The sequence below is a fragment of the Ursus arctos genome, unplaced genomic scaffold (assembly GCF_023065955.2).
Source record: "Ursus arctos isolate Adak ecotype North America unplaced genomic scaffold, UrsArc2.0 scaffold_17, whole genome shotgun sequence".
Taxonomy (NCBI): domain Eukaryota; kingdom Metazoa; phylum Chordata; class Mammalia; order Carnivora; family Ursidae; genus Ursus; species Ursus arctos.
In genome coordinates, this window is record NW_026622841.1 from 46,953,015 (window position 1) to 46,975,054 (window position 22,040).

The window sequence follows — 22,040 nt, forward strand, 5'->3', positions numbered from 1 at the left end:
GGGCGCCTGGGTGGCACAGTTCATTAAATGTCCAACTCTTGGTTTCGGCTTAGGTTGTAATCTCAGGGTCATGAGATCAAGCCCCGCGTCAGGCTCCATGCTCAATGCAGAGTCTGCTTGAGATTCTCTCTCCTTCTCCCTCTGCCCCTCACACTTGTGCTCTCTTTCTCTAAAATAAATAAATAAATCTTTAAAAAAAAAAATAAAAAGTTTTTGTCAGGAACCACATATAGCTATTTCAAGCATAAAAACGGATATAAAAATGTTATGTTTGTGAAATCAGGGTCAGAGTTCCCACTAAACATTTGAAAGAATTTTATCTGGATGTTTTATACAAATGTGAAATTTCATTTTTTCCCCCATTACCTTCTGGCCAAATGGTATCTAGCAACGTTCTGATCCTCTCCTTCTAAATTCTCATCTCCATGCTCTTCAGTGGGCTTCTACCTGGTTCCTCTACAACAGACATGAATCCCCTTCCCCACTTCGTAGACATGCTTCTTTGAAGAGGGCATAGGTTTGATTTCATCACTAGGTGCAAGTCTTGAGTCCTATCTACGAGGTTTCAATGAGGTCATCATGTTTACACCTGGTGTTATAATCCTGAGTTGACTTTGCTTGTAACCTATGCCCTGGGTGTTTGTACACAGACATCTAAGGCACCAACTCGAATTTCTGGCCTCCTTCCCAGCTGTTTTCTCACGTGAATCACAAAACACCTCCCGCTCCCTTATTCTTTCTATCTCATGCCTACTGCTCTTCGGAATAACTGGACTCACAGGTTTACCTGGGTGCTTTCCTCCCTTCCCTGATTTATTCTGTTTTCAAGCGCCATGGATAAATTCTTATTTATCCTGGGGTAATTATTATTTCCTAGTTTTGTGAAAGGCCCTCCATCCCACATCAGAAGTCCATAATTTTCACAGCATAACTATCCAGAATCAAGATCTGTAAATGCAAATACAGTAAAACAAAGCCATCTTCATGGCCTCTCACTCATGTCTCAGACCTTCTCCCTTTCAAACTCACAAATGTCGGTGAGATACAAAGGAAATGATGAACTAGGCTCTCAAGTCACTCATTTCCACAGGGGGTGGAGTGGCCATTCCTCAAAATCCTGGGTATTATCTTCCAGCCACCAATCTTTTGCACTCACTTCAGCCAATCCAATATCCTGTCAGTTCTTCCGCCCTAAATGCCCTTTGGCTCTGCCCCATTTCTATCTCTACTGCCTTGCCTTAATTGGCGCTCTCGTTATATTCTGTTTGAAACATTGCAGTGATCTCTTTTACAGGTTAGTCTCCCCACTACCATCAGAATTATTGCTGGATGTTGGGATGCCTGGATGGCTCAGTCAGTTAGGCCTCCGACTCTTGATTTTGGCTCAGGGTGATGAGATCCAGCGCCGTCTGCGGCTCTGTGCTCAGCAGGGAGTCAGCTTGGGATTTTCTCTCCCTCTCTCTCTCTCTGCCCCACCCCCACCTCCTTCTTTCTCAAATGAGTAAATAAATAAAATCTTTTTTTTAAAAAAAGAATTATTGCTGGATGCTTCTCAAAAATTGTCCATAGCTCTCATTACTACACAGTGAAATTCACCACCTTTGACAGTATGGCCCCAACTTTCTTTTCTGGCCTCATCCTGGTTTTGGTGCCAATAATCTCACACAATTCCCTGAACGCATCATGTCCGTCCATGGTTTGGGGCCTTTTCTCATTCTTTAATTACTTAGCTATCATCCCATCTTTCAAAGCTCCTTCAGAGACCTTTCTCCCGTTCTCCTACTTCCCCACACCCTGCCGAGGCTAATCTGTCCTTCCCCTAGTTCCTTTTTCAGCTCCCCTGATATATTTCTGTCTCCTGGCAGACAAGGTTTACATCAGACCTTTTTCTCCATCTCCCCCGGCGCTTGACCCAGAACCTGGCACATAACAAGTGCTTGAATTCTTAAATGTCCAGGAATTTGTGAGCTGGTCCGTCTTACCTTGGTTGCTTGAACTTAGCCATAGTGGAAGTCTTTACACCATGGAGAACACTAAGGAACTTTTGTTCTGAGACGGAGAGAGAACTGGGGCTTAAACATTTACCAGCACACCCCTGACTACACAAGCGGTACAGGTGCAGTAAACATCAACGGCCCCCTCGGCAGCCCCCACACGCAGCCCCAGTGTCCTTCCCAGGACGCCGCACTCTGGCCTGCATCTGCCAGAGCGCCATGCGCATGTGCCATGTGTGTGATATTGGCCAAGTGGAAGCCTGTCCGTTCACTGTCCCCTCAGGCTGCTCCTGCCGTCACTCGTGTGACTCCTTGGACTCCCGGCAGCCCCAGCGGCGGCATTCCTAACGCTTACGTGCCTTATGTTAGTAAGATTCTAAGTTGTTTCGGGAGAGTTATCATGCCTGGATTTTCTACGGAACAGCCCCTCATGACGATGAATAAGTTCTAGGGGCGCCTGGGTGGCTTAGTCGATTAAGCATCCGACCCTTGATTTCAGCTCCCGATTTTGATCTCGGGGTGCCGAGATCAAGCCCGAGTCGGGCTCTGCACTGAGCAGGGAGTCTGCTTGAGATTCTCTCTCTCCCTCTGCCCCTGCTCCCCACGCCCTCTCTAAAGGAAATAAAAAGGTGAATAAGTTCTGGGGGTCGCATGTACCTCGTGGTGACTGGAGTTAATAGACTGCGTTACAGACTTGAAAGTTGCTAAGAGAGTATCTTACATGTTGTCACCACACACACAATAAAATGGTAGTTACGTGAGGTGATGGTGTTAGCTAACCTTATTATAGTCATCATTTTGCAATATATATGTGTATCAAATCATCATAGCCCTTGAATTTATGGAACGTTATCTATCAATCACATCTCAATAAAGGTAGAAAAAATCAAAATCAAATTAAAAGAACTGGCCTTTGAAAGTATCAACTGTTTTAATTCCTTGATCCAAAACCTACCAGTGCAGTCTGAATATGCCATTAGATTTGAAAGTGTGCAAATAGTAATAAGGATGATTGGAGTCTTTTCTTTGTTTTTTATATAAAGGGCAACTCCGATTTTCTCGGGGTATTGCAGTGCCACAGTCAGGGCATAACAGGCAAGGGAACAATGCTGTGTTTTTCTCTGTCAGCATGTCCTTAGCTAAGTAAGGCCTCCGGCTCTCCCCGCTCCGCTCTGCCGGCCTGGAGCCACACGGTACAGGAGAGAACTTTCGTGCTCTCAGAAAGCAGAGGTGCTGGGGCGCCTGGGTGGCTCAGGCAGTTAAGCATCTGCCTTTGGCCCGGGTCGTGATCTCGGGGTCCTGGGATGAAAAAGAAGAGGGAGTATCTAATGAGGCTGAAGCAGCTGAATTTCTTTATGATCCCCCTCCCCCCCGCCAGAAACAGAAAGAGTAGGGGTCCTTCAGCAACCCCAGCCCCACTTTCTACCACAGTCCCCCTTAAAGTGAGACCACCCACCGTCCTATCTGAAAGACACTGAGAAAAAGGCGGCAGTATGCTTAAACAAATTAAGCAGGCGAGGCCAGGCCTTTCCACAATAACACGATACAATTTGGATATCCGCGGCGAGGCGACAGACGTCATAGCTCATAGTCCTGATGAGTTGTTTTCTTAAGTGTTGAATGAAAAAGTTAAAGCAAATGTGGCCATGCATGGAAGGACTTAGTCCTCTTAATTGCTATATGACAAAGGCAATTAAATCCTCCCCAGAGATGAGAAATTGCAGATACGGCCACCCTGTACCTGCAATCGGTCCAGAGCCGTACAGAAAAGCTAGGAGATGCTTTCTCCATAGAAGGAGAAATGAGTTCTGCATCCTTTTAAATGTCTTCCTGACATTTCAAAGTGTCTTCCTTCGCTTTTCAAGTAGGTAAAGAGGGCTCATTCCCTGTCATTTAAAACGTAGTCATAACAATTTAGGGTAATTATACTATAAGGCTCACTTCTGACAAATTCCAGGAAATGGGAAGCAAATTATTGCTAGAGGACAGAGGCCCCAAGAACTCGCGAAGGCCAGGGGCCCCCAACATGTGCATGATGGATACCACGGCTGATATAGCAAGAAAGCCACCCCGGGAAACTCGGCGCCCTTGAGTCACCAATGGGCTCTTCACGTAGGATCGGGGACAGCCGCCAGCCCTGCGGCCGCTTTATTTTTCTTTCCCAAACGAGCCTAGGCAATCATCTCACTCATCTCAAAAAACACTTTAAGCTTAACACTTTAGCATGGTCTGTTTCAGTATCTTCTAGAAGCCGCGGTACACCGCAGACGCGGCGGCACCCGGGCTTCTCTGCAGAAGCGGTGAAAGAGCGTGGTGTTCATCACACTGTTCTTTCAACTTTTATGTAGCCTTGAAAGTGTTCAGGAGAAAGGGTGAAGGGAAGAAGATGAATTGAAAAGAGGTCGCGCCATTTCCGACTCACAGTACCTAAGATTCCAAGTCTGCTTAATGCAGTCCTTCCCAAAGCACAGCAGGCCCACCAGGGTCTACGAGCCCTTTGAAAGGTTTCAAGCCGGTTGTGTCGGTGTGAGTGTGCCCTGGACGGGGCCCCTGGGATGGGCAGGAGCCGCCGGGTGGGGACAGGACTCCTGGAGTAAAATATCCCAGCTCCCGTCAGGGGAGGGGGTCCCTCGGGAGCCTCGAGTCTGCCCGAGGAAAGCTTGAATAAGGGCACGGTAAGCGGACCCAAAATCGGAGACGCGGACCCAAAATCGGAGACGCGGAGCTCCACCCTCCCCGCCCCTCGGAGCAGTAGCGCGGACGTGGCTCACGCGTGCAGCCGAGCCGCCCCTGGGAAGGCGCCCCAGGGGTACCAGCGCCCCACCGGGCTCCACAGGGCACCGCCGGTCGCCACAGGGGTTACTTTCTCGGGTGCAGACTCTGCTTCCAGGCTGCACCTGCCCATCGGAGTGAGTCCAGACCTTCACCCCACTGCAGCCACAGCCTTGATCTGGTCACCTCACTCCCACACCCCTAAACCCCCACTTCGGAGCCTGGGAGCGCTAGAGGTGTTTGTCACTTGAGAAAGTGAGAATTCACAGCATGTCTTTGCTCACATTTCAGGAATCTTCAGGACTCAAACTCCTCTGCTCTTTCACTTAATGTCGAATGGTGACCTTGGCCCAGCAGCCTGGCCCCACAGCACCCTCAAAGCCCTTCCTCACGCAGTTCCCTCCCTCAGTTATTGAACCCCAACACAGATCTTTTCTGGTGAATGGTATCTCATTCCACACATGAGAAAACTGAGGTGTAGAGAGGCTAATAAGTATCAGAACCAGAACTTGGAACTGGTCTCTGTTTCCAAAAATGGCCCTTCATACATTTTGTGAAAGTGTTTTTTCCTAAGTAATTTCATTTGAAGTGGAATGAGTAACTTGTGTTCCAAAACAGTGTTGAAAAGTAGGCAAAATTTAGCCTCCTCAAAGGGTAGCATTTCTGGTGCCATGAAAAGATGCCTGTTCTAGTCCTTTTCTTGAAATGGTCGTACTGTCATAAGAGGCCAGGCCCCACAAACTCTGGTCGTGGGCGTGCTGCCAGCGCGGGCTGGGCTGATCCCAGCAGTTCTGCCCCAAAGGCTCTGGGAGGCATCGGGGACGGAGCTGAGAACCAGATCATCACCGCTCCCTCTTCGGCTCTGACATTTCCTCTGCGTCCTCTGTGAAGTCGTTAGACTTTTCTATTCCTTAGCTCCCAATTTACAAAGCGGCCGCACTTAATCTTGTGTTCATACATTTTGCTAATTATCTGGAGGAGGGTTAAAAGCTGGTAATAAATATGAAAGTATTTTAAGACTAAACATAACCAGACGCCTGGGTGGCTCAGTCATTAAGCATCTGCCTTCGGCCCAGGGCGTGATCCCAGGGTCCTGGGATCGAGCCCCGCATCGGGCTCCCTGCTCAGTGGGAAGCCTGCTTCTCCCTCTCCCACTCCCCCTGCTTGTGTTGCCTCTCTCGCTGTCTGTCAAATAAATAAATAAAATCCTAAAAAAAAACACTACACATAACTGTATAGATCTTTAAAGGTGTATATAGACATGATTATAGAAATTGCTATATTGGTGCAAAGTTATATTAATTCAAAGCATAAACTCATTTTCTGGTGCGTAGCCAGTCTCTCAGGTGGACATGTGACGTGCTAACAGTGTGTGTGTGTGGTTCTGGAAAGGCAGGGGTTTGTTTCCCTTACTGTACTTCCCATATTATATAGCTCTTTTAAATTTATTTATTTTAATTCTAAAGTCAAAAATGAAAAAAATACATTTCCTAAGTACTTACTAAGGGACAAGTGCTATGCTAGGGCTACAAAGATGAATAAGGCAAGATTTTGTTCTCAGAATACAGTCTAGCAGGGGAGTCAGACATGTAAACCATCTATGACTAACTAGGAAAGAATGTAAATGGCTTTTATAAAAAATACAAAAAACTTGGGAATTGATGACAGTTGTATCATATAAGTAGACACCTTTTCCATCTCCTGAAGGAAGCTGCCATTGCTCGGAATGTTTGGGAAGATTCTAGTGTGAAAATTGTATTCAGATTCAAAAGTTCCCTTTCTGAGTATTTTCAATGGCTGGAAATGCTCATTCTTTAAAGATAAATCAATTTAAAACATTTTTTTAAAGACTTCATTTTTAAGTAACCTCTTATACCCAGTGGGGGGCTCGAACCCACAACCCCCAGATCAAGAGTCGCATGCTCCACTGAGCCAACCAGTCACCCCTAAAACATTTTTTTAAAGCCAGTCAGAATGGCTAAAATTAACAAGTCAGGAAATGACAAATGTTGGCGAGGATGAGGAGAAAGGGGAACCCTCCTACACTGTTGGTGGGAATGTAAGCTGGTGCAGCCACTCTGGAAAACAGTATGGAGCTTCCTCAGAAAGTTGAAAATAGAACTACCCTATGACCCAGCAATTATTATGCTAAGTGAAATAAGTCATTCAGAGAAAGACAAATATCACATGATTTCACTCAGATATGGAATTTAAGATATAAAACTGATGAACATAGGGGAAGGGAAGGAAAAATAAAATAAGAAACAGAGAGGAAACAGAGAGGGAGACAAACTACAAGAGACTCTTAAACTACAGAGAACAAACTGAGGGTTCCTGGAGGGGAGATGGTGGGGCAATGGGATAAGTGGGTGCTGGGCTCTCATGTCTTTATGGCATGACCCTAATATTCCTTGATAGCTTTTTTTCTTTCTGATATGACAGGCTCTTTGTTTTGTTGTTGTTGTTGTTGTTGTTGAATAATTTTTTTAATTTATTTTTTTATTATTAACATATAATGTATTATTTGTTTCAGGGGTACAGGTCTGTGATTCATCAGTCTTACACAATACACAGTGTTCACCACAACATATGCCCTCTCCAGTGTCCATCACCCAGTCACCCCATCCCTCCCACCCCCCTCCCCTCCAGCAACCCTCAGTTTGTTCCCTACAGTTAAGAGTCTCTTATGGTTTGTCTCCCTCTCTGGTTTCTTCTTGTTTCATTTTTTTCCTTTCTTCCCCTATGATCCTTTGCCTTGTTTCTCAAATTGCACATATCAGTGCGATCATATGATAATTGTCTTTCTCGGATTGACTTATTTCGCTTAGCATAATACCTTCTAGTTCCATCCACGTCGTTGCAAGTGGCAAGATTTCATTTTTTGATGGCTGCGTAATATTCCATTGTCTATATACACCATATCTTCTTTATCCATTCATCTGTCGATGGACATCTGGGCTCTTTCCATAGTTTGGCTATCGTGGACATTGCTGCTATAAACACTGGGGTGCAGGTGCCCCTTCGGATAAATACCCAGTAGTGCAATTTCTGGGTCATAGGGTATTTTTAACTTTTTGAGGAACCTCCATACTGTTCTCCAGAGTGGCTGCACCAGTTTGCATTCCCACCAACAGTGTAGGAGGGTCCCCTTTCTCTGCATCCTTGCCAACATCTGTTGTTTCCAGACTTCTTAATTTGAGCCATTCTGACCAGTGGTGGTTTTGATTTGTATTTCCCTGATGCCAAGTGATGTTGAGCATTTTTTCATGTGTCTGTTGGCCAATTATTGTATGTCTTCTTTGGAGAAATATCTTGTTCATGTCTTCGGCCCATTTCTTGACTGGATTTTTTGTTTTGGGGGTGCTGAATTTAATAAGGTCTTTACAGATTTTGGATACTAGCCTTTTATGTAATAAGACATTTACAAATATCGTCTCCCATTGCTTAGGTTGCCTTTTAGTTTTGTCACCTGTTTCCTTTGCTTTGGAGAAGCCCTTTAAAAGAGAAATATAGTAATTTACATCAAGAGTTAAAAATCTCTACGCTCTCTAACCCAGTAATTCCACACCTGCAAATAATTTTAACCATAGAAAAAAATTATGCACCAAGATATTCATTGTAGCATTTTTAATAATATCCCTAAATTTAAAATTACCCAGTCCTGCAGGAGGAAAAGGGTTAACAAATTTTGACCTAACAATAGACATCAGAGATTATATTTATGATGAATCTTTAATAACACTAAGTATCCTTTTTTTTGTTAAGTAAAAAAAGTTAGATATAAAATTTTTACAAGATTTAAAACTATGTCATTTTACTTATAGTGTTTAATTTTAATTTTGTTTCAAATGTTTACAATCATAGATTACATAAAAGAATATGGTAATTTTTGAAATGCTGCTTTTTTTCGACTCATTTTAGGGGAAAAAATTTAACTCTTCATAAACATCTTGAAAATGGTGTCCTTTTCTTTGCTAAATGAGATTTTATAAAGTGGATTGTTCTTGACATTTATACACACAGAAAAGTATAAAACCATAGATTTATTGCTCAACAAATTTTCTCTAAGTGAGCACAGACATGTACCCACCACCCAGAACAAGAAATCAAACATTGCCAGCATCCCAAAAGCCCCCTCAGGTCCCCTCTCAGTCACCACAACTCAGAAGATAACCAAACTTGCATCATCATAAATAAGTTTTGCCTAATTTTGAAGTATATAAGTGGGACCATAAATACGTACAGCTGACCCTTGAACAACATGGGTTCGAACCGAGTGAGTTCACTTATATGCGGAATTTTTTCAATAAATACAGTACAGTACTGTAAATGTATTTTCTTTTCCTTATGATTTTCTTGTTAACATTTTCTTTTCCCTCACTTACTTTATTGTAAGAATAGAGTGTACAATGCACATAACATACACAACATGTGTTAATCAACAGTCAACAGTAGGCTATTATTAGTTAAGTTTTCGGGGAGTCAGAAGTTGCAGGTGAATTTTCCACTGCATTTGGGGTCAGGGCCCCTAATCCCTGCCTGTTCAAGGGTCAGTTGTACTTCTGTGTGTCTTTTCTTTTGCTTAATTTATGTTTGTGAGATTTCTCTACATTGCTACATTTAGCAATGATTCTTTCTGATCGCTGTGTGGTATGCCCTTACATAAATACAGCATTTTTATCTATTCTACTGTGGATGGACATTTTGCCCCTTCTAGGCTGGGGCTATTACAAATGGCGCCCCAATGAGCATGACTTCTGTTGCACAGATGTACACATTTCTGTTGGGTATGTACCTAGGAGAGGAATTGATGGTTGCAGGGTGTATGTGTGTTCATATTTAGTAAATTCTGCCTGAAAGTTTTCCAAAGTATTGTGCCAACTTACACTGTCATGAGAAGTGCATGAGAGTTCCAGTTGCTCTCCCTCTTCACCAGCGTTTGATACCATCAGTCATTTTAATCTTTGTGGTCGGGGAGGCATATAGTGGTATGCTATTGTGGCTTTAATTTGCATTCCCCTTATGAGTAGTGAGTTTGAACACTTTTTCATATGTTTCTGAGCCATTAGAATGTCTTTTTTTTTTTTTAAGTAAACTCTACACCCAACATGGGGGGGCTCAAACTTCCAAGCCCAAGGTCAAGAGTCGCATGCTCTACTCACTGAGCCAATCAGGGGCCCCTTCAATATCTTTTTTAGCAATGTGCCCATTCAAGTCTTTTGTCCATTTTTCTATTAGGTTGTCTTGTTCTTATTAGTTTGTAGGAACTTTTTAATAATCTGGACATGAGGTTTTTGTTTTTATTGTAAACATATTTTCCCAAGAATGTATGTGTATTGCCTTTTCACTCTCTATATTATGTCTGTGTTGAGTTTTTTAAAAAATGATTACATGGAAAAAAGAGCATAAATAACCTCAAAGTAATATTTTTAATTTTTTCATTGGTCGAAAAATATGTGACATTTTCTTTCTTATTTTTCCTTCTTAATGTTTTCCTAACTTTTTATTTCTCATTTTACAACAATAAAATTTATTTTATTTTATTTTATTTTAAGATTTTATTTATTCGACAGAGATAGAGACAGCCAGCGAGAGAGGGAACACAAGCAGGGGGAGTGGGAGAGGAAGAAGCAGGCTCATAGCGGAGGAGCCTGATGTGGGGCTCGATCCCAGATCGCCGGGATCATGCCCTGAGCCAAAGGCAGACGCTTAACCGCTGTGCCACCCAGGCGCCCCTAAAATTTATTTTAAAGAGTAATTATATTAGAGTCCAATGATGAAATCATTAAATACTAATGATGGTGATAAAGCAGAAGGAAAAAAAATCCAGGAAACAAATGTGATTTTATCATTTGAAATGAAGAAGGGTTTCTATCCTTATTACTAGAAAACAGAATTAAAATGGAGGATTCCTGAAATTCCATTGGCAAGTCCTCAGGAGGTAATACTGTGAATGGAGGAGAGTGCCGTGAAGGCTGGGTGACACCTGTCTGAGAGGCATTGTGTGCTCCTCGTCTTCCTCCACTTGACTACAGGACAGGCACAGACTGAATCATCACCCACCTGACCTGACATGACAGTTGAGCGCGTCAGCAAGCCCGTGAGTTACCGTTGGTTTCTTGTGACCAGAAGGACGAAAAGCAAGTGGCAGTCTGGTGGGTGAGAGCCCCCCTCATCAAACTTGAAACACGCGTCAGGACCCTGGATCAAACTATTACATTTATCTATCAGAGCTTTCAGTTTAACGTTGGGACCATGAATTTAAAGCACATAGTTTATTTTCAGTATTCTTTCCTGAAAGTGAATTGATTAGAAGATGCGATAATTGGGGAGGAAACCAGTGGGAATAAAAACTATTTGGATGTCTGCTGAGCCACACTGCTCCACTGGAAGTGATTTTTACTAACATTAACCTTCCCTGTTTGTGTTTGGACACAAGGCATATCTTCCTTCCTTTGCCGTTCCTAGAAGGTATTTTTATGTCTTCTTTTGAATGGACTTGTCTTATGAAGACACAATTATTTTCTACATTACTTTCATAACTCGGGGAACATATCCTTGACCTGGAAAATCCTTTTTTAAATTATTTTATTTTATTTATTTTTTTAAAGATTTTATATATTCATTTATTTGAGAGAAAGAGAACACAGAGGGAGAGTGAGGAGAAGCAGACTGGCCGCTGCGCAGAGAGCCCGATGTGGGGCTCCATCCCAGGCCCTGAGATCATGACCCGAGCCGAAGGCAGACGCTCAACTGACTGAGCCACCCGGGACCCCCCACCCTTTTTTTTTTTTAAATATGACATGAAGTGTTTTGGAAACTGCAGGTACCTGCTAAGAAATACAGTAATTCAGTTTTGTTCTATCCCAACCCCCCCCCCACCAAACACTCAAAAGACATTCACAGATCTCCTTTTTAATATTGCCATGTAAAACTATTGAGTTTCCAACTACAAAACAGACAACATGAGACAGCTCTGTTCGAATAATGCATGGAGACCCTAGGTTTACCTTCCCCATGCATCTATGATCACAGTAATAAATTTCTTAAAGCTTTCATGTTTAAAAGGTTAAAACAAAGTTCAGTTTTGTCCCCCACATATGTGAACTGCTCTTTGTTTATGAACTTGGACAGTGTTTGAGAAGGACGCAGGGTACCGGGCAGCTCGAAGGGGCCTGGGACCTGCCTGGCACAGTTAACAGCACGAACACCCTCCCTGGACTGCGGTACCTGTGTTTCAGGGATATAACGTGCACCGGTACCTGGATCTTGCCCGGCTCCCCAACCCCAGCCTGGGAGGTGCTGGCCATGCTCCCCTCTTGTGTTCCCAGTGCAGTGAGCAGTTCCCCCACCCCTTTCCTCTAGTCTCCCCTCCAGCCTGACCAAACCCTTCCTTCCTACCTAAATACTCACAAAGCACCAGCACAGACTTCGGAAGCTGGAAGTCACGTGACCATGGTGCCTTTGCAACGCTTTTACATTCTTTACCAACGTCCACTCCGAAGTTTGGTTTTGTTGTTATTTATTTTTAATTTGTTTTCTCTTTTACAATATTTCTATGACAGTGACAAGACCAAACCTTGTCAATGATCTGGCGCAGCCAGGCCCTAGAGGACAAGGTGTGAAAGTGTCCTCTGTGTGACTTGAGCTAAGATTCTCCTAAATGTCCTACGCTAAGTGACATCAATGCTGGCAGCAATTAAGCTAAGCGGTTCGTCCCTTTGCAACGTTACCACCGAGACATCTGTCAACTACAAACAGTTCCTTAGAGGGATGACAACAGATGCGTTTTGGAGTGAAAAACACACACTAGAGTCCCAGCCATCTGAGAGTTTCCCCATATATTCCATCCAGGCTCTACCTTCCCAGGCTGCTCAGAAAAGCAGAGGTGTAAGGGTTTAAATTCCTGTTTTCTTTTACGGACTAACCACGAAACAAACAACCTGCAGCATCAACAACAAAAAGTAATTGCTCGAGCCTCTAGTTCTTTCAAAACCTAGTTTCCCCTCCCCTGTTTGCTTACGTCTTACTCTCTAGAAGCACAAGCCTAACTCACTGCAAGATCCACCATCAAGAACAAGTCAGTCCCTAGCTCCGCCTCTCTTCTGGTTCCTCAGTCGTCCATCCCTGGAGATTCTTTCTCAGCCAGGATGCTGTAATCTTCATCACCAGGAGAATTTGACCCTCTTCTTTGGAACACTCCAGAGTTTGGGGGGGTTTGTTATTGCTGTTGCTAAGTGCAGAGTGACATCCAGGCAACTCCATTCTATCACTAAGACGCCTCCCGCAGAGGAAAAGTGCTGTTCCTGCTCTTGACTTTCCTTTCCCTTGCAGGTTCTGGTAGCAGGTGTATGGATTGGGAGAAGGGATGGGTTAGAAATGCTGGTACCGCAGATTTCCCTGAGCATCCTACATCGGCTTATGTGTCATCCGGCATGCACGGTGCCAAGTTCGGCTTCCAAGGCCCTTCATCTTCCTTACTCAGTGAGTGACAGCGAGGGCAGGTGGACGCGATGAGATACATTTCTATTTGGGTCGACTCCAATAAATTAATGAAGGTGCTGGACGTTGGTTTCCAAAAGAAACAGTCTGTTAGAATCATCTTTTTCTCTGTTTTCAATTCATCAAAGAAACCATAAAATCCCTGAGATTTTGAGCCTCCAGATGATTCTAACAGGCAGCCAGAGTTGAGAGCCACTGGTCTACCCCGCCTGAACAGAAATCCGTCTGTTTATCAATAAGGCTTTTAAAGAAAGTGCACTAAGCCAGTCATCTGCTTTGAGTGTATTCCGATAGGTACTATCTGGACGTCACTCCGCACCCTGGAGCCAGTGTCAGAGAAGCAGCTGTCCCTGGCGGGGTCCCGGGCACCCAGCTCCCCACTTCCCATGAGTAAGTTCCTACAGAGGAACTGTGCTGCATGGGCAAAAAGGAAGGGAAGCAGTCTCAGGAAGCCGGAGAGGTGAGGACGAGCACAGGGGCATTGGCCTCCGGCTCCTGATGCCCTAGACCAGGGCGCTGATTTTTCTGGGGTGATGCTGTGTATATAAGTTGTAGGTCTTTTATAAGGAAACTATTCATTGGAACCCTGTAAGTTTCCCTTTCTGGGATGCCTCCTGGGTAGGGCTTCAAATGCAGAAGGAGAAACGTCAGGATTTCACTCTTACTATTTTGCCACTCCAAGTGACATATATATCCCCCCCACCACCGCTGCAAGCTTAATGACAAAAGTCCAGCTAACTCTGAGATCTCTAGACCTCAAGGAAGCCAGGTACAGCTTATCTCTTAAGGAGATGAGCCACCGTGTCACACAAAGCCACATGCGTCTTTGCTGGAAGCGGATTCCCCAACCTCAGACTGGATACCCACAGTGCTCTGGCCTGATGACCCAGGGGCGATGCCAGTCACCCCCAAGCCCAGGGCACATCCAGTGTGGCCCGAGCAGGCAGGGAACTGCAGGAGTCTGGGCTCCTCACTCCTGGGTTCAGCGATCACACCTGCTATCTTTATTGTTGAGATAGACCCATGGTTTTCTTTCATTCCACTCACATAAACCAAGGAGGCCCAAATGTTCCAGATAAGTCTAGATAAAGTAAGTGTGGCAGCAGTCCATACAAGGTAAGCCCCAGCACAGTGTAGGAAATGCTCCCTAGAGCGGAGGCATGCACCCCAGACATACGAGGAGCTTCCCATACGGGGAGCTTCATAAAGCAGGTAGGCGCACACATCGAATGCTAACCCTCAGGTTACCACTGCCGTGGGGGCCTTTAGTCCTCAGTGGAAATAGAAACAATTGAAAATATACAGCTGAAGAGAAGTCAGTTTGATTTATACAACCCCAGATGTGCATTTAAAAGGATAACAAAAGAGCCAACCGTGTTTGTTTATTAAGAAATATGCCAAGGGGCACCTGGCTGGCTTAGGCGGGAGAACATGCGACCCTTGATCTCTGGGTGGTGAGTTCAAGCCCCACGTTGGGCATGGAGCCAAAACTCTACTTTTGTAAAAATGCAGTTTTTTAAAAAAATGATGACACTACACTGACCTCTACCTCTGAAACCAATAATACATTATATGTTAATTAATTGAACTTCAATTTTTAAAAAGGAAAATAAGTAAATTTTTAAAATTTTTCTTAAAGGATTTTATTTATTTTTGAGAGAGAAAGAGAGAAATATGGAGAGAAAGCATGAGGGGTGGAGGGTGCTTGGGGAGAAGGAGAAGCAGACTCCCCCCGAGCAGGGAGCCTGACGCAGGGCTCGATCCCAGGACCCCAGGACCATGACCTGAGCCGAAGGCAGACGCTTAACCCATTGAGCCACCTGGGCGCCCCTAAAAGGCACTTCCAACGTGACCAAATATATATTAAAATGAACAACAAATTGAAGGCTCGGGTCCCTATGTATGGACACTTTAAACGCAAGTGGGTGCAGTCACAACATTGCACTGTTTTCTTTTCCTCCCTGGGCGGGGCGTCTGTCTATTAGGTAACTTCAGACAGATACACTATGGCTCCGTCCGCGCTCACTGGAAGCCTACATAGGCAGTACTTTCCTATCTTGAGAACAGTGGAAGGAGTCTCCAGTTTAGCCCCATTTGAGGACCTTGAGGGCCAGAGAAATGCCTGTGTCCCCATGTCCCCACACACGCCTCACCCAGCCCGTGGGTGTATAGCACTCCGCCTGGTTGGCAGGTGACGCAGGGGACAAGCACAGCCTCAGAGCTGGCAGGCCCGAGCTCAAATCCCGCTCCTCAGCACATCTCCGTGCAAATTACTTAACCCCCAGCCGAGGCTTGGACCCCGCATCTGTAGAATGGAGATGGGAAAGCCTGCATTTCCACTTGTGATGGGGCTTAAATTAGATCGTTTAGAGTGCTTGCCGTGTAAGTGCTAATAGTAAGCATTTGAGAAATGCACATTCTGACTTTCTTCCTCTACTTGATTTTTTTAATCCTCATTATCGTTTGGATTTTTTACCCAATGGTTTTTTTTAAGCACCTCATAAATACCTTTTTGATGTGCTAAGAGGTCTTCATAAAACTAAGGAAATAAGGAAACCAAGTTTTGGCTTATTGCGAAATGAGATATTAGAAAAATTACTTGAGGGGCGCCTGGGTGGCACAGCGGTTAAGCGTCTGCCTTCGGCTCAGGGCATGATCCCGGCGCTATGGGATCGAGGCCCACATCAGGCTCCTCCGCTATGAGCCTGCTTCTTCCTCTCCCACTCCCCCTGCTTGTGTTCCCTCTCTCGCTGGCTGTCTCTATCTCTGTCAAATAAATAAATAAAATCTTTAAAAAAAAAAAAGAAAGAAAGAAAAATTACTTGAAAGAGAGAGTCTGGCTCTATCTTCACCTGCACAACAATGACGTCACACTTACCCACGGAGGGGGAGGGGTATAACACTAACCTTGGAGAGTCTCACCTTGTTCTGTACGGTCTGGGTGACCTTGCTGTTCCCCTTGTCTTAGAGGTATGGATTCCGCCCAAGAGGAGACCAGCAGCTTCTGACTCAGAAGGGGATTTCTGCTGTCCAGTTGCTAAGGATGCCTTGGTGCAGGTGGGAACTTCCAAGTGTCCATGCAGGTCCTGGCCGTGAAGGCACAGGATGAGAGTAACTCCCCCCACTCCATCATTGGACTCCACTGCCACTCCTGCAAAGCCATAAGGAGCCCACCCATCCCATCTCCCTTGAAGAGCCCCACTGACCCTTCTAATGTGAGGGTTCTTAGGGTGACACCAGGAGAGGGAATCTCTGGTTTCAATTTGGGGACATGTATCTATCACAAAGGCCATCTTGCTGGCTGGACCTGAGCCATTGCATTACCTCTTCCCATGGTGCAAGTGAGAACCTAGAGTCAGTGAAAGGTAGGGTCCTAACAGAACAGGAGCAATCAAGGAAAGGGCCGGCAAGCCAGGCTCACAGAAAGGGGGAACTGCCATGGGGACCCTGGAAGTCATCCTGAACTGGGGACAGGGACATGGTAATCAGAAGAACCAGATGTCTCCTTGAAATTTCACAGAACCATGAGTTCACGAGAAGCAGGAATAATCAGCAGATAGGGTAGATGACAAAAATATGATAAACCAATCTCCAATATTTAAATAAAATTTTAATAGTAACTTCAGAAAGTACCCATTCTCCATGCTCACTGAAATGTTTAACATAAATATATCTCTCCAAACTCTAAACTGGGCAGAAACATTTTCATCTTGCCATCTTGGTTCCATATCTTATTTCACAGTGGTTTTGTGCTGTATTTTGAATGTTTATTAAGTCACCTTCTCTATATACAATCAGATCATTGCAATGGTTCTGTTGTTGTTGTTTTTAATTTTAAAAACTGTTTTAAATATAAATAAAAATAAAAAACAGATTTATAACTCATTGGCTTATCATCTTAATGTCTTTTATGAAGAATATTGAAATTAAGCAACGACGAATGCTTCACCCTGGAGCAAATATGGCTCCCAAGAAATCAGATGAGTTATTGAATGTAATATCGAGTATTTTCCTTATTCAGTCAACCGGACTTCATTTTTCTAGTGAAAGAATATTTGAATTTCCACACGCGTTTATGTCTGTCATTTAAATATACCTAAACGTTTAGAAGCTTAGGAAATGCCATCCAGAACAAGGCACTGTCGTTGATAAAGAGGATTCTGCTGACCAGGAAGAAGAAGACTGGAGGAGGACTGGAGGCCTTACCCCGAAGTGTGAGCCCAGAGAGGATGGTAAGCAAGCCTCAGCGGGGGCGGCGCCGTCATGCACGGGACTCCCCATCACCAGGGCCAGCTCAATCCACTGCACCCTCCGGGCTTGTCATTGAGGCACTCTTTTTTAAAATATATACTTATTTAATTTTAGAGAAAGAGAGAGAAAGCGCGCCTGGGGGAGAGAGGCAGAGCAAGAGGGAGAGAGAATCTCAAGCAGATTCCCCACTGACTGCGGAGCTCAATGTAGGACTTGATTCCACAACCCTGAGATCATGACCTGAGTTGAAATCAAGAGTTGGACTCTTTTTTTTAGTAATAGTACCTACCTTACAGGGTTGTTATTTTATTTTTAAAGTTTTGTATTTATTTTTAGAGAGAGAGAGAGTGCACAAGTGGGGGGAGGGGCAAGGGAAAGGGATCGAGAATCTGAAGCCGACTCCATGCTGAGCGAGGAGCCTGATGCGGGGCTCCATCTGACGACCCTGACATCATGACCTGAGCTGAAATGAAGAGTCAGACACTTAACCCACTGAGCCACCCAGGCGCCCTGGGGCCCCCTTCAAACAGGCTCCTGGCTCCCCTTCACAGGTTACCTTGGGTGCCTGAGAGCGGGGAGTTTACCAGACACCTTTCAGGCCCTTCAGCCTCCCAAAGCTGTGGTACAGACCAGAGGGGTCGGAGCTCTGCCCACACTCTTGTCCATGCTCCTGAAGGTGCCGCTGACCTGGAGCCAGGACCAGTGACAGAAGAACCTGGTGCCTTATATTCATCATTACCGTTAATCTTTGCTCACATCTGTGAGGAAAACACTGGGCCTCTCCCTCTACAGATGGGGAAACTAAGGCTCAGGGAGCTCAAGTCACTTGCCAAGGCCACAGGGCTCATCAGTAGAAAAGCCAGGATTCCGACTTACGTCTGCCTGACACCAACATCCATGCCTCTCCCACCCCCACCCTGCACCAGCTCCCTCCACCCAACGCACAAACTGAGTTCAGGTGCTCTGATCGTTGAACTTTGAACTGTTGTTGCTCCTTTGAACTATCTCTGAACTCACCTGAGCAGATCCAGAGCCTGATGTGATCACAATGACACGTTCCCCCGTTGCCTTCCTCTGTTCTCTGGCTGATTCCGGCGGTAATGGCGGCGGCTGGGGAAAGGCAACAGGAGTTGAGGAAGATGATGTAACTTGGCAGAGCCGACGCGTGCCCCGGCACCCTGGGGCTCTCCTCTCTCCATTTCACGAGGAAGTGAGATACCTCCAGACAGAGGCAGGTGTATGAAGGAGAAGGCCAGCAACCAGGGCTGTGACTCACTGCTTCCACAGGAACCACACCTGGGGCAACATCCAACCCAGTGGTCAGTCACCCCAAAGGCCGTCTTCACCACGTAAAGCAGTTAGCCCGCCTGCGTCAGATCCGCCAGGAGATGGGCAAGTTTCCAACACCAGCCTGCGGGGCAGAATTCCAAGGTTCTGGAAGCTCTGCAGACCCAGAGCTAATGCCTGATGATGGTGGGAGAAGCCTGTAGAACTTTGTGATGGCCTGGGCAGGTCACACATGGGGAAGGTGGGGTTTGGAGGTGGGGGGGGGGTGGACACAGAGGAAGAGGGAGCCCACCCAGGTGACCTTGGGACAGTCACTTTCCCAGCAAGCATCTGCCCTACTGCTCACAACGGCCTCCCTCATAGGCCGCTGCAGGAGTTCAATCACTTGAAAATGGAAGGAATGTTAAAAGCCTGGCGTGGAAAGCCGGGAGGAGCCAGCCCTGGCAAGGGGTGAGGACGTTGTTTGTGCCCAGATGGGTCCCAGCAGCACCATCTGTTGGTGAGCTCACTTCATGAAGAACATTTCGCATGAGATTAGTCAGGTGTTGCTTAAAAGAAAGAAAGAAAAGCTGTGCAAGAACACTTCCTGTGCAAGTTGGTCACATGAGGCGGCCACGGGGAGCGAGAGGGGCAGGAGCCCCGGCCTCCCAGGGGCCAAGCCGGGAGCTTCTCGGGCTGCAGACACACGGCTCGCAGCCTGGGACTTGGCTTGACTGAGACTGACCAGGGAAATCTTTGGAAGCTTTGGGCTCTATGAAAGTTTCTGGATTATCTTTCCCCATATCCTACCTCACTATTTGCAAGTATATGAGTGCATATGCAGTATGTGTCTGCAGATTTCGTTCATTTGGGGCAAAGGGGGCTGGGCTGGGCTGGCTGGGTGCCTAGGAGAGCTGTGTCTGCTGTGGTGCTGGGGTTGGCCGGCCCTGGGAAGAGAGTGCCGGGGAACGTGTCCTGAGAGACACCCGCAGACAAATTGTGTTTCCATTCACGAAAGAGATACAGTCATTCACAAGATTAACTCTTACCTGTGGGGCAGAACATTCTCCAAAATGAAACTTCTTTGAGATCTTTTGCTCCTGTAAGGAAGTGTTTTAGCACATTTCCTCTCCATTTTACCCAAAGAAGAAATAAGCACTGAAATAGAAAAAGCTTAATTTTGCTAATATCCAGGCATAATAGTGATAGCATTTCATCCATATTTTCATGAGAATCACTTTTAACATTGATATAACTTGATAGCTAACATGCTTAGGACATTTTCACTGTCTCCTCCAACTCTAAGACCACTAAGTAATCCTAAGAAAACACCAGAGTTGGGCGCCTGGGTGGCACAGTGGTTTAAGTGCTTGACTCTTGGTTTCAGCTCAGGTCCTGATCTCAGGGTCTTGAGATCAAGCCCGGAGTCCGGCTCCGCACTCAGAGAGGAGTTTGCTTAGAGTTTCTTTCTCTCCCTCTCCCTCTCCCCCTGCTCACACACACACTCTCTCTCTATCTCTCAAATAAATAAATTAATTTTAAAAAAAGAAAACATCAGAGTAATTCCTCCTGTGTACAACCCTCGATGGCTCCCCATTGCCTAAAGAAAAAGGCCAAGCTCTTTGGCCTGGCCCATACTCCTGCCCCAGCCTAAGTTTAACGTCCTCTTTCCACTACAACTGAAATAGGCCCTGCTCTTTCTTCCTTAACCTTCGACACACTGTTCCCTATTCCTAGAATTGCCTTTTCTCCCTTATGGGTCTTCTGAACTCTCATCCTTCAGGATTCTGTTCAGCTAGTGCCTGTTTTCCTGACAATTTCTCATTCCCAATGTAACTATTCTCCCTTCTGTGCCCCCACTTTGTAACTTAGTGTTTGAACCTCCTAATGCATTCAATGATCTGCTCGCCTGTCGCTGACAATATACTGTGATCTGAACGGACCGGAGCTTTGCCACCCCTAGAACTTAGCACAGGGTATCACAAGTACTGTCTAATCATCGTTGTGCTGCAAAATGGGGGGGTGGTGGAAATATCACCTCTCAGGGTTTCCATGAGATTAATATCATATTAAGAGGTCTAGTTGCTTAGAATGCAGTACTTACCCATGAACAGTATTACTATTACAGGTTTGTTGTATGAATGCTTGAGTCTTACTTTATCAAATTATACTCACGTGATCAAGCGAAATACTCAGTTGTTTGAATTTGTCCAGAGCTGACGTGGTAAAAGAAGGGTGTTTGGAGGCAGGGCCTCGGAATGAGTTCTGGAATGCTCGGGCCTCATGGCTGGCTCACTTCACCCCTCTTTGGCTCAGCTTCCCACGCACTACAAATTAGCCCTGAATATTAGTCACCAGCCCACGCCACAAGGCAAGCAGGTCCAAGAGAGCCAGCTGATAACATTTCTGGGGTTCTACCAGCAGCACCGAGGACTTACGACAGGGTAAGGACAATGGTGGACATAAAAATAAACCCTCTTCTTCCTGGATCTCAAAGAGCCTGCCCACAATTTCATGTGAGCAGCGGAGACATGCAGTAAGAACAATAACTCAAGACAGAGTTTGGAGAATTGTTCTGCGAGAAGTACAAGCAAAGCGCATGCACAGCACGGGAGGGAGGACACTTACCTGAGGAGCGAGGGGGGCTCCGGGGCGCTCCGAGCCTATCCTGCGCCCCGCGTGGGGCCCGCACTATGTCACCGAGTCTTCATAATACGGTGAGGTGAAGGGCTCTAGCCCATCTTGGAGAGGAGCACAGAGATTCGGGGGACCTGAGTAACTTGCCTAAACCACACTGATAATACACGGGGCTTCAAACGAGCAGCTCTCCGGTTCTGAGAGCAACTCTGTATTGCACCAGCCTGATCCCCAGGCAAGCTGGGAAGGCTTCACGGAAACAGGGGTGAGGGTTCCAGGTAGAAAGGACCATGTGGGAAAAGATCCAAAGGACAAAGTTTGAAGAAAGGGGATAGCGTGTGTATGTGCGTTTGTGGGTGACCAGGGCATGACAGGAGGGCATCGTGGCTGGAAAAAAGGTTCGTAGATTAGTAGGCTGGGGCGAGAGCACGGGGTACTTTGAGATTCTGTCCTAAAATTGTTTTTTTTTAAATAATGATAGTGATACTCCTGTAATAATACTACTTTGTGATTATTGTAGTGCCTTTTTTTTTTAAAGATTTTATTTATTTATTTGACACAGAGAGAGACAGGCAGCAAGAGAGGGAACACAGGCAGGGGGAGTGGGAGAGGAAGAAG

The 22,040-nt window shown here is 45.6% G+C and overlaps 1 protein-coding gene across 2 annotated transcripts in view; it reads right to left on the bottom strand.

Moving 5' to 3' along the window:
- GATA6 (GATA binding protein 6) overlaps positions 1 to 18,843 on the bottom strand; it is a 175,597-nt gene extending 156,754 nt beyond the window's left edge. The window contains exons 1-2 of one of the 2 annotated variants that reach the window (XM_048218638.2): positions 18,739 to 18,830; positions 18,537 to 18,629 (exon numbers count right to left, since the gene is read on the bottom strand). The gene's annotated coding sequence lies outside the window, so the exon portion shown is untranslated. Of the gene's footprint in view, positions 1 to 18,536 lie in introns of both variants that reach the window. The other variant, XM_044382877.3, reaches the window with a different exon arrangement.
- Positions 18,844 to 22,040: the final 3,197 nt, after the last annotated feature.